The following is a 10,070-nucleotide window of genomic DNA, read 5'->3' on the forward strand; positions in this document are numbered from 1 at the left end:
ATGTTATCTGGGTATGCGAAAAATAGGAGGTTTTGTGATGCTGTTGATGTGTTTGAAGCAATGCCTGAGAAGAATGTTGTGTCTTATAATGCGATGTTGAGTGGGTATTTGGGGATTCGTGATTTTATGAGTGCACGAAAGATGTTTGATGAAATGGGTGAGAGACATGTTGTGTCTTGGAATGCAATGATTAATGGGTATGTGAAGGTGGGTAGGATGAGAGAAGTGTGTGACTTGTTTGATGAAATGCCGGCGAGAAATGAGGTGTCGTATACGATTATGATATTAGGGTGTGTTAAGGTAAGTGAGTTTGAGGAAGCGTGGAGGTGGTTTGTGGATATGCGTAGGAGGGGAGTGATGTCGGATCAGAAAACGTTCTTGGTGGTTTTATTGGTGGTTATTGGATTGGATAATGTAGTGACCCTTGCGAATTTAGTGACATTAGCTATGAAAGTGGGGTATAGGAACTGGGATTTTGAATGCATTCATGCAAGTTGGGAATTTTGATATGGCATTGAGGTATTTTGAGCATTGTTGATGAAATTTCTGATTTTGTCACTGTGTTTAAGCATACTGTATGATTGTGCATCTTGGTTTTATTGTTAAAGCTATGATCTTAGCCATCTTTTGTGATGGTTGAAGTTGTTATATATCTGAATCTCTTGTATTCAATGAATTCTGAATTGGTGTTGTCTCGAACAAGAAGAGAATATTCGTGTTAGATGGAAAACCAATTCATAAATTACCCTCTAATTATGAGAATTGGTCATCTACAGTAATCTTCTTTATAGAAGATGAAGATTCTGTCCATGCATTAGCTAAGGATACTACTACTTCTAGATTCAACAACAATTACTTCATTGTCTCCTACCAATGCCCCTCCTTTCTTAAAAGGAGATTGAAACTTACCGCTGGTGACCGTAAATTATACTTTGTTGGTCACGTCGAGTTAGATGATGATGGTGATTTATTTTATCCTATGGAAATCAAAGTTTATGATATTCCAAATTTGGATGGACAACATCCCAAAGTTGAAAGCTCCCATGTTGTACCCACTGGTCTTCTTCATTGATCACCGGCTTTACGTGTTTTCTTGTGATGATCCCCATGGTGGATAGCCACACTTTGACATGCTGAATATGAGTCATCTTTCTAAAGGATGTGTTTCACTACCTCAACCCAATTTTTCGAAAACCTGCAGGTGCCTTTGAACTTTGTACTCTGAGTATTGACCGTCATTCAAACGAGACTACCACCCCATTTGTAAAGCCGTGTGGCGGATACTGTATACATGCTTCGACTTAAAGGATCAGACTTGGTGTAAATATACTAATGAAAAATCATTGACTCCTCTCACGCGTCAAGTTTTGTCAATATATCAGTGGAATAATTGTGTAATCAAAGAAAATTACTTGTACACATTCTGAATATACAAGTCACAAGTTGTGCTAATCATTCATGATTTGGAGCCCATCCCCAAAAATAAATTTGATGAAGGAACAGTAATATGTGTGGTTGATATCTCAAACCCTGTCCACCAAGATATTCTTAACAATAAATATATTTTTTCCTCTCTTCGTTATCTAGGAAAGAAGGGTTCAAGCCGAAGGTTCTTTGTTGCTATCCTCTATGTGATCTGTACAATCTATGATTCCCAAGATAAGGAGAACAGAGAGAACATACATTATGCAATCTCTCTTCACATGAAATTACTCCAGCTTCCTTTCTATGGCAATATCTTTCTGCAGAACTTTCTACAGGAGTACGTTTATGTATCGTAATATACTTTTGCAAGCCTCTTTGGTTTGTTGTATCTGGCACCTCTTCTTAACCTGTTATATAAATTGTTGGAGCTAGAAAATAATGAAATTCTAACTAAAGGTTAAGTTTTTTTTTGTCTTGTACCAGTCTGTTTTCCTTAAAATTAATGTTTCTTTTGTACTTGTCCTTATTTTCTTGGCTTGACCTTCCAGGGAGGCTCCTTTGTTACGAACTGGTACTTATGGAGATATAGTTGATGGTATCGTAACCAACGAATAGTTGAAGTTTGAAAAGATCACCTTATATGTTGAACACCCTCGCCCTATTGAGCCTCCTGCTGAACTAATTCTACCTCTTTCCCAACTATTGAAACTAACCAAAAAAGAGCAAAAGAAACTTCGAACCCAGCGAAGACTGGAAAGGGATAAAGAAAGACAAGAAATGATACGACAAGGCCTGGTAGAACCACCAAATTCGAAAGTTAAAATGAGCAATCTAATGAAAGTTCTTGGCTCAGAAGCAACACAGGATCCTACAAAGCTCGAAATGGATATTAGAAGTGCAGCTGCTGGCCGTGAGCAGGCTCATGCAGACAGGAATATTGGTCATAAGCTTACTCCAGAGAAGCATCGTGCGAAAAAAGAGAGGAAACTTTTTGATGACCCAAACATCGCTCCAGAGACTATTGTTTCAGTATACAAAATAAATGACCTCTCCCACCTACTAACTAGCTTCAAAGTTGATGTTAATGCTTAGGAGAACTGCTTGACTGGTTGTGCTGTCATCTTAGAAGGTATTAGTGTTGTTGTCATTGAGGGTGGGAAAAAATCAATCAAGCGATATGGGAAACTTATGCTTAGAAGAATTGATTGGGTAGCTGCTGGTAAGAAAGAAGATGGTGAGGTGAAGATGATGGTGATAATCCTCTCAACAAGTGTGTGTTGGTTTGGCAAGTGAGTGTTACTAAGTCGAGCTTCAACAGGTTTTACTCAAGCAGATGTGAAGCTTATCAAATTAAAATGGAAAAGAGTTTATCCTCATTAAGTCGTTCTTTCTTCTTAAATATTTATAACTCTCAGTGTCTTTAATTTTATATTACTTATTGAATTATTGCATTGCTAATTTATTTTTGACTCTTATTAATCCTTTCTTTCATATTACTCATTTGTAACTGCAAAGTCCTTTAATGTGTATTAATTTATGAATAACTATATTGCTAATTTATTTTTGTGCCCTTTCATACTATAATTATAACATTCTATATAGATTGAATAGAATTGAAGGCAATATCTGATTAAGAAATAATTTTGAATTTCATCCACTTTGATGATACTGGACAAAACAAGGGAACACGAAATCACACCCCAAAACAGTCCACAAATCACAACAAATCGCAGACCAAATGGGGACCTCTCTCAGATTCGACAAACACAACAAGAATACAAGATATGTAGGTTTATTTGATACCAAAAACAGCAACAACAGCAAGAGATAATCAACAATATGGTAGGAAGAAATAACACTATGATAACAAGAACCAACGGTTACAAGATTACAAGAACGACAAGAATCAATGGTTCACTAGACAACACAAAAAACATGAAATGTAAAGATAGGAAGTGAGACATACACTATAATAAGATCCAAGAACCCATAGACATATTCCATCTAAGGTCCCCTAGAACTTACAATAGCAACACCACACTCTTACGAAGACACGAGAGGGATTCCACCGCTCAAGCACCAATGTTTTCAAGCAATACACATTCACAAGTGTTTCCACACTTATCATGCACTAGTTTTTGGCCTAGAGAGCCTTATCTCAAGTGTTCTTACATCAATATTCAGCAACCAAATGAAATAAACCCTAAAATGTTCTATTTATAAACTTATTACAATAATAGGCAAAATGACAAAAGTGCCCCTTAGTGTTAAATGAACAAAATGGCTCCCATGGAATGCAATAGTGGGGCGACTTTTGAACCCTTTTCACACTCCAACTCGTACACTACGTAGGTTGCATTCAACACACTAAAAAATATCCATCTTCATGATTGTACCCGTATCATTTGAAAGCAAGAAAATCTACATTTGATGCCCTGCATGCATATGAGATCGACGATCCTAACTGGAACCTAAGTTACATGTTTCCCAAAGCTGTCGAAGATCTAAAAAGTATTCGGAAGATTTGCAGTGTGTTTGATGCAGAGGTTCAGAAGCTTGAAGCTATAGACACCAGCTTAGGACAGAGATTACTGTAGCAGGTGACAATTCTCAGCCACTTCCTATTAACATTTAGAGGCTTGTCTTGAATGCCCAAAAGACATTTAAGATAGATTTTTGGAGGACCTCCAATATGCATCATGTGGAGATTGTAGAAGCTGTTGATAAGCTACAAGAGAGACTCAAGGTTGCTCCTGGTAATGACTACCTCAGCATGGCGGCTCAAAAGTACGCCACTCTTTTCTTCAATATCTTGCTCCATAGTGCCTTGGCGAGCAAAAAGGTTCTGAAGGAATATAGGCTTAGCCGATAGGATTTTGAATGGGTAGTTGGTGAGATAGAGTCTCGCTTCTCGCAGTCCCTTGTGGCACCAGGAGAGATGATTGGCTGTATTGCTACTCAGTCTATTAGTGAGCCTACCACACAGATGACTCTTAATATATTTCATTATGCTGGTGTGAGTGCCAAGAATGTTACGCTTGGTGTGCCAAGGTTGAGGGAGATTATCAATGTTTCGAAGAAGATCAAAACATCCTCTCTTTCTGTGTAGTTGAAACCTGAGGTAGGCAAAACAAAAGAGAAAGCCAAAACTGTCCAGTGTGGCTTAGAATATACCACTTTGCGGAGCATTACTCAAGCCACAAAAGTATGGTATGATCCAGATGAGCACCCTTATTGAGGAAGATGCTGAATTCATCAAGTTATACTATGAAATGCCAGATGAAGAGATAGAGCCAGACAAAATTTCCCCGTGGTTGCTTCGCATCGAGTTAAATCATGAAATAATGGTGGATAAGAAACTTAGTATGGCTGACATTGCTGAAAAGATCAATCTTGAATTCGATGATGACTTAACCTATATCTTTAATGATGATAATGTGGAAAAGTTGATCCTTCAAATTCGTATTATGAATGATGAAGCTCCCAAAAGTGAATCGGATGAATCTGCTAAGGATTGATGTATTCCTTAAGAAGATCGAGAGTAACATGCTTACGGAGATGGCTCTACGGGGTATCCCAAATATTAACAAGGTGCTCATAAAGAACAGTAAGGTGCAGAAGTTTGATGACAATGAAGGATTTAAAGCAAAAAATGAATGGATGTTGGACGCTGAGGGTGTAAATCTTTTAGCTGTTATGACGCAAGAAGATGTTGATGCAAGCAGAACAAGTAATCACTTGATAATATCATGAAGTGTTAGGACAACCACAACATAAATAAATCAAAAGAAAATATAAAATTGATTGAATAAAATAATTAAATTTTTATCACCGCGCGAAGCGCGGCCAATTTTCCTAGTATTAAATTAAAGTAGTGAAGAAATGAAGCTTTTTGAAGCTCCAAATGTTGAAAATGGTGGTTCATGAGTGTTAAAGAAAAGAGAGAAAGTGATGATGAAGACAAATGAAGAAAGAGAAAATATAAAATTGTTTGAAAGTTAAAAAAAGAAAAGGAAAACACAAATAAATCTTAACAAACACGTCTGTTTTTTTATTTATTTTTATTTTTGTGCCATATCAGCTTTCAGGGTGAAAATAAACACTTTCAAGTAGAATGGGTGTGTAATAGGTCTTCATAATAGTTTGAGTGTGTCATCGATTTTTCGAGACAAGTTCATGGTGTATTTGATGAATTTTTCCTTCAGGGAAATTAATGAATGAATTATTCAACTCCATCCATTCTATTTTATTTGATCACCTTACCTTAAATACTTGCCTCAAATTATTTGTCCATCTATTAAATTAATATAAAATTAATTAAAATTTTCTCATTTCACTCCAATAATTATTATTCTTTGGAGCCTAAAATAATTAATATGAGTATGTTTTTTTTATAAATGATATTGAAAAGGATAAATTAGTTAACTTAATAAGCTTATTTATAATTTCTTAAATATATAAAATGATAAGTGTCTAACTAAAATTTAAACCAAGAAAATACTATCAATCATCATAAATCAGAGATATCAATTACTCTCTTCATTCACTATTACTTGTCGCTTTCCTGACATGATACACTCATTAAGAAAATAATTATTAATATGATTATTTTATCATAATATCTCTATTGATTGATATTTAAAGTAATATATCTTGAAAATGATTTGAAGGATAAACAATAGATATTAAGAATAAATAAAAAAGTTTATATATTAAAAATAACAAATAAAAATAAAATTCAATTAAAAAAATAGTGACGAGCAAAACAAACGGAGAAAGTATTAAGGTAAAAAGTGCTTTAGACTTCAATGCATATGGTCTTGACCTCGCCACTCGAAAGATTTCCATTCAGTAATCATTAATTACTACCAGGGGTGGCAAACGGGCGGATTGGATTAGATTTGGACGGATTAAATATGGATCGAGCAAAAATGGTTTGGATTACAATCCGCCCATATAAATATGGGTAAATATAGATTTGGTCAAATATGGACTGGGTAAAAATGGTCCAACCCACTTTAACTCCTAAAGTCAAAAACATAAAACTTCTATATCATATCAACTTGACTTTTTTTTTTTCCGTTTTCCTTTAGTTTTTTTCTTTTTAATATTTTTTTTTCTCTCTCTCTCTTCTATATGTAGTCTCCAATTTTATTTTTTTATTTTTTTATTTTTTTCATTTGTTTTTTCTCTCTCTCTTCTATCTCTACCCATTGCTTCTCTTTCTTTTTTCTTTTCCTTTTTAGTCTCCTTTTTTTCTATTTTTTATTTTGTTTTGTTTTTACTTATTTCTCATTTTTTTTCTTTTTTCAATGTATTTTATGTTTTATATTTTTTTTATTTTTCGAAGAACATGGTTAAGTCGAGTACAAATTATGGATGATGACTGAAATATCATAACCACTCAGTATATTTGTATTTACCATCATTTTTTTTCCTTTTATCCTTTTCATTATTTTTTTCCTTTTGATTTTCTTTGTATTTTTTTCTTCAATTCTTTCTTAACGCTTTTTTTCTCTCTTCTATCTCTAACTTTTACCTCTCTTTCTTTTTTATTTCTTTTTTGATTTTTTTTCTATTTTTGGTTTTCTTTTTTTTTTTTGTGATAAAGAAAATACTCTAAGAGCATATTGATTTATATTCGCCTAACATTTATAATTTGTGTAAGTACACTCAAGTGGACTCCACCTAATGGACAGATACAAAAATAGTATCCTGAAAGATCTTGGGATTACATTCATCAAACCAAATATCTTTAGCAGTCGCAAATTGATATACAAATACTAATGATTATTTGCATTGAATGATATATTGTATATTTATATATTTTAGTCTCAATAAAATACAATTAACTCATACACTTATTTGTATATAAATACAAATGATAAATTGTACATATTGATAACTAAGCTATTCAAATACAAATAATAAAATTATTTAAAATATATAGTACGATACAAATAAATTTAAAGTAAAAAAAATTATAAAATATAAAATGCAATGAAAAATAAGATGAGGTAAAAAATATAAAAAAGGAAGAAAAATGACAAAATGACGAACCAAGAATGAAAAAGGGGAAAACCAAAATACAAAAAAAAGAATGCGAAGAAAAAAGAAATAAAATTAAAAAAGAAAAAAATTGATGAAATAGAAGAAAGAAAAAAATGTAAGAAACGAGTAAAAAATAAGTAGAAAAAACAAAAAAAAATAAAAAAGAAAAAAAAGTGAATTAAAGGAAAAAGAAAAGAAAAAATAGTAAATTAAAGAAAAAGAATAAAAAAGACAAAACTGAAAAAGAAACAAATAAAGAAAAATAAAAGATAAAAAAAATAATAATAAAGGAGTGAGAATATGGATTATATTTACTTGATAAGAGATGCTATAAATTGTATAGGCTAAATGAAATAATTAGAAACTTAAATTAATTAACCCATGTAGGTCTTAAGCGAATTTGAATGATGAAATAAGAATGAGAAAGGGGAAAATGAAAAAAAAATAGATGAAGAAATGAGAAAGAAAAAAAGAAATTATAAGAAACGAGTAAAAAATGAAAAAAATGAAAAAGCAAAAAAGTAAATTAAAGGAAAAATAAAAAAAAAAGAAAAAAAGAAAAAAGAAGAAAAGAAACTAGAAAAGAAAAAAAACTGAAATTTTAAGCATAGGTGAGTGATCTTTGTGTTTAGTATCCATATTTTACCCATTTTGTTCATATTTGTATGAGCTTTTAAAATGAGTTGAAGTCCATATTTATCCATTTGAAATATGAGTGATCCAATTCAATATATATGGGTTAAATGGACTCTTTTCACAAATATTGGTTGAAATTGCCAGCCCTAATTTCTACATTAAAATGATAGCTAACCTTCCGTGAAAAATTTAAAGTAGTTTTTCTTTTCATTTTATTTTACTTGATCTCTTTTTATAGAATTTTATTTATTTATTTTAACAAATAATTAGGAGAGTGTTATTTTTTTCATACTATCTTTAATATTACAAAACTTTATAAAATAATAAGAATTAAATTTAAAATTTTTAAAATATTATTACTCCTCCTGTTTTATTTTATGTGGCATATGTTGAATTGACAATCTCTTAAGAAAATATTTATTTGAGATTAATAATTTTACTACTCCTATATCACTTTTTAAATAAAATAAATTTAATGTTTTGAAAATACATTTAACGATGAATAGTAGTATTTAATATCAAAGAAAAATGAGCACAAATGAGTAACTTATCAGTTAATTAATTTTTCAAACTTGACAAGTATTGTTAGACAATTATTATTAATAACATGGACAAATAAAGATGGACGGAAAGAATACTAAACTACTCTCTTCGTAAATCTTTTTGTCCAGTATACTAAAAATACATGTCGAAAATCTGTATAATGTACTCATTTGTGTTCATTTTATCCTTGATATTAAATACTATTCCATCCGTCTCAAAATAATTGATATGTTTACTAAAATTACTTGTTAGTTTAAAAGATCAAAAGGGCATTAATTATTTTTTTCCCAACTTTGCCCATAATATTAGGAAGGCACTGTGTGGAGGACACGTGTTAAAGCAGAAGATTAGTAGGATGATGACTAGGGATTGTAGTGTTTCACAAATAACACGTGTTAAAGCAGAAGATTAGTAGGATGATGACTATGGATTGTAGTGTTTCACAAATAATATCTTGTTTTGGAGTTTTTGAGTGTTCTTTGTGGTTTTGGGCAGATTGTTGGTGTATTATTCGATGATAATCATGTTTTTGTTGTTGTCCGTTGTTTTGTTACTACCTTATATTTCTTGCTCTTATATAATATCTTTTCATATGTTGTTTGATCTCGATTCGGGGGTCTATCAAAAACAACCTCTTTACCTCACCTCTGAGATAGTGGTATGTACTGAATACATTCTACTCTCTTCTGACCTTACTATGTGAAAATTTACTGGGCATGTTGTTATCGTTGTTGCCCTTAATATTAATTATTCTAGAATCAAGAGACATGTAAATAGAAAGAGATTAAATAATTAATAAAAGATATATTAATCAAAGCACACTCCTGATCAATTTTTCTTAAGAATTAGTGCAAAATCTAAACATGCTAATTATTTTGAAAGGGAGGAAGTATTCATTATTCGATGCATTTTCCAAATCATTAAATTATTATACTCAAAGAGTGATATAAAATTAGTCCTATTGTTTATTATTTCCTAAAGTATGTGTCAAGTCAATAGTGGACAAGTAAAAATAGATGGAGAAAGTAACTTTATTAATTATGCTTTAAAAATTTAAATTCGAATACTAATAATTTATGTAGTCATAAAATTATAGGAATAGTATTGAAAGGAAATAGGAATAAGAAACTTCTCTTGATTTCATAAATTAGACAACTAAATTGAAACAACTATTTTTAGTTATGAAATCAAATAAAATATAACTGAGAAAGTATTAAGGTTAATTTTTATAAAATATGCTTCTGATTAAAGCTTTCTTAATAATTGCGTAAAATCAGCAAAAATCAAATACTATAAAATGGAGAGAGAATACTATTGGTACTCATTGTTTCATTTTAATTTTTAACTATCAGTCCAGTTCTTCTACCAAAAAAAAGGATCAATCCAGTTCTTTTTTCATTTTACCAATAAAAACA

At 31.4% G+C, this 10,070-nt stretch overlaps 2 pseudogenes; both read left to right on the top strand.

Annotated features, from left to right (window-relative positions):
• LOC107853447 lies at positions 1-2,849 on the top strand (annotated as a pseudogene).
• A 978-nt stretch (positions 2,850-3,827) lies between these two features.
• Positions 3,828-5,178, top strand: LOC107853446 (annotated as a pseudogene).
• Positions 5,179-10,070: the final 4,892 nt, after the last annotated feature.

The sequence above is a fragment of the Capsicum annuum genome, chromosome 6 (assembly GCF_002878395.1).
Source record: "Capsicum annuum cultivar UCD-10X-F1 chromosome 6, UCD10Xv1.1, whole genome shotgun sequence".
NCBI lineage: Eukaryota > Viridiplantae > Streptophyta > Magnoliopsida > Solanales > Solanaceae > Capsicum > Capsicum annuum.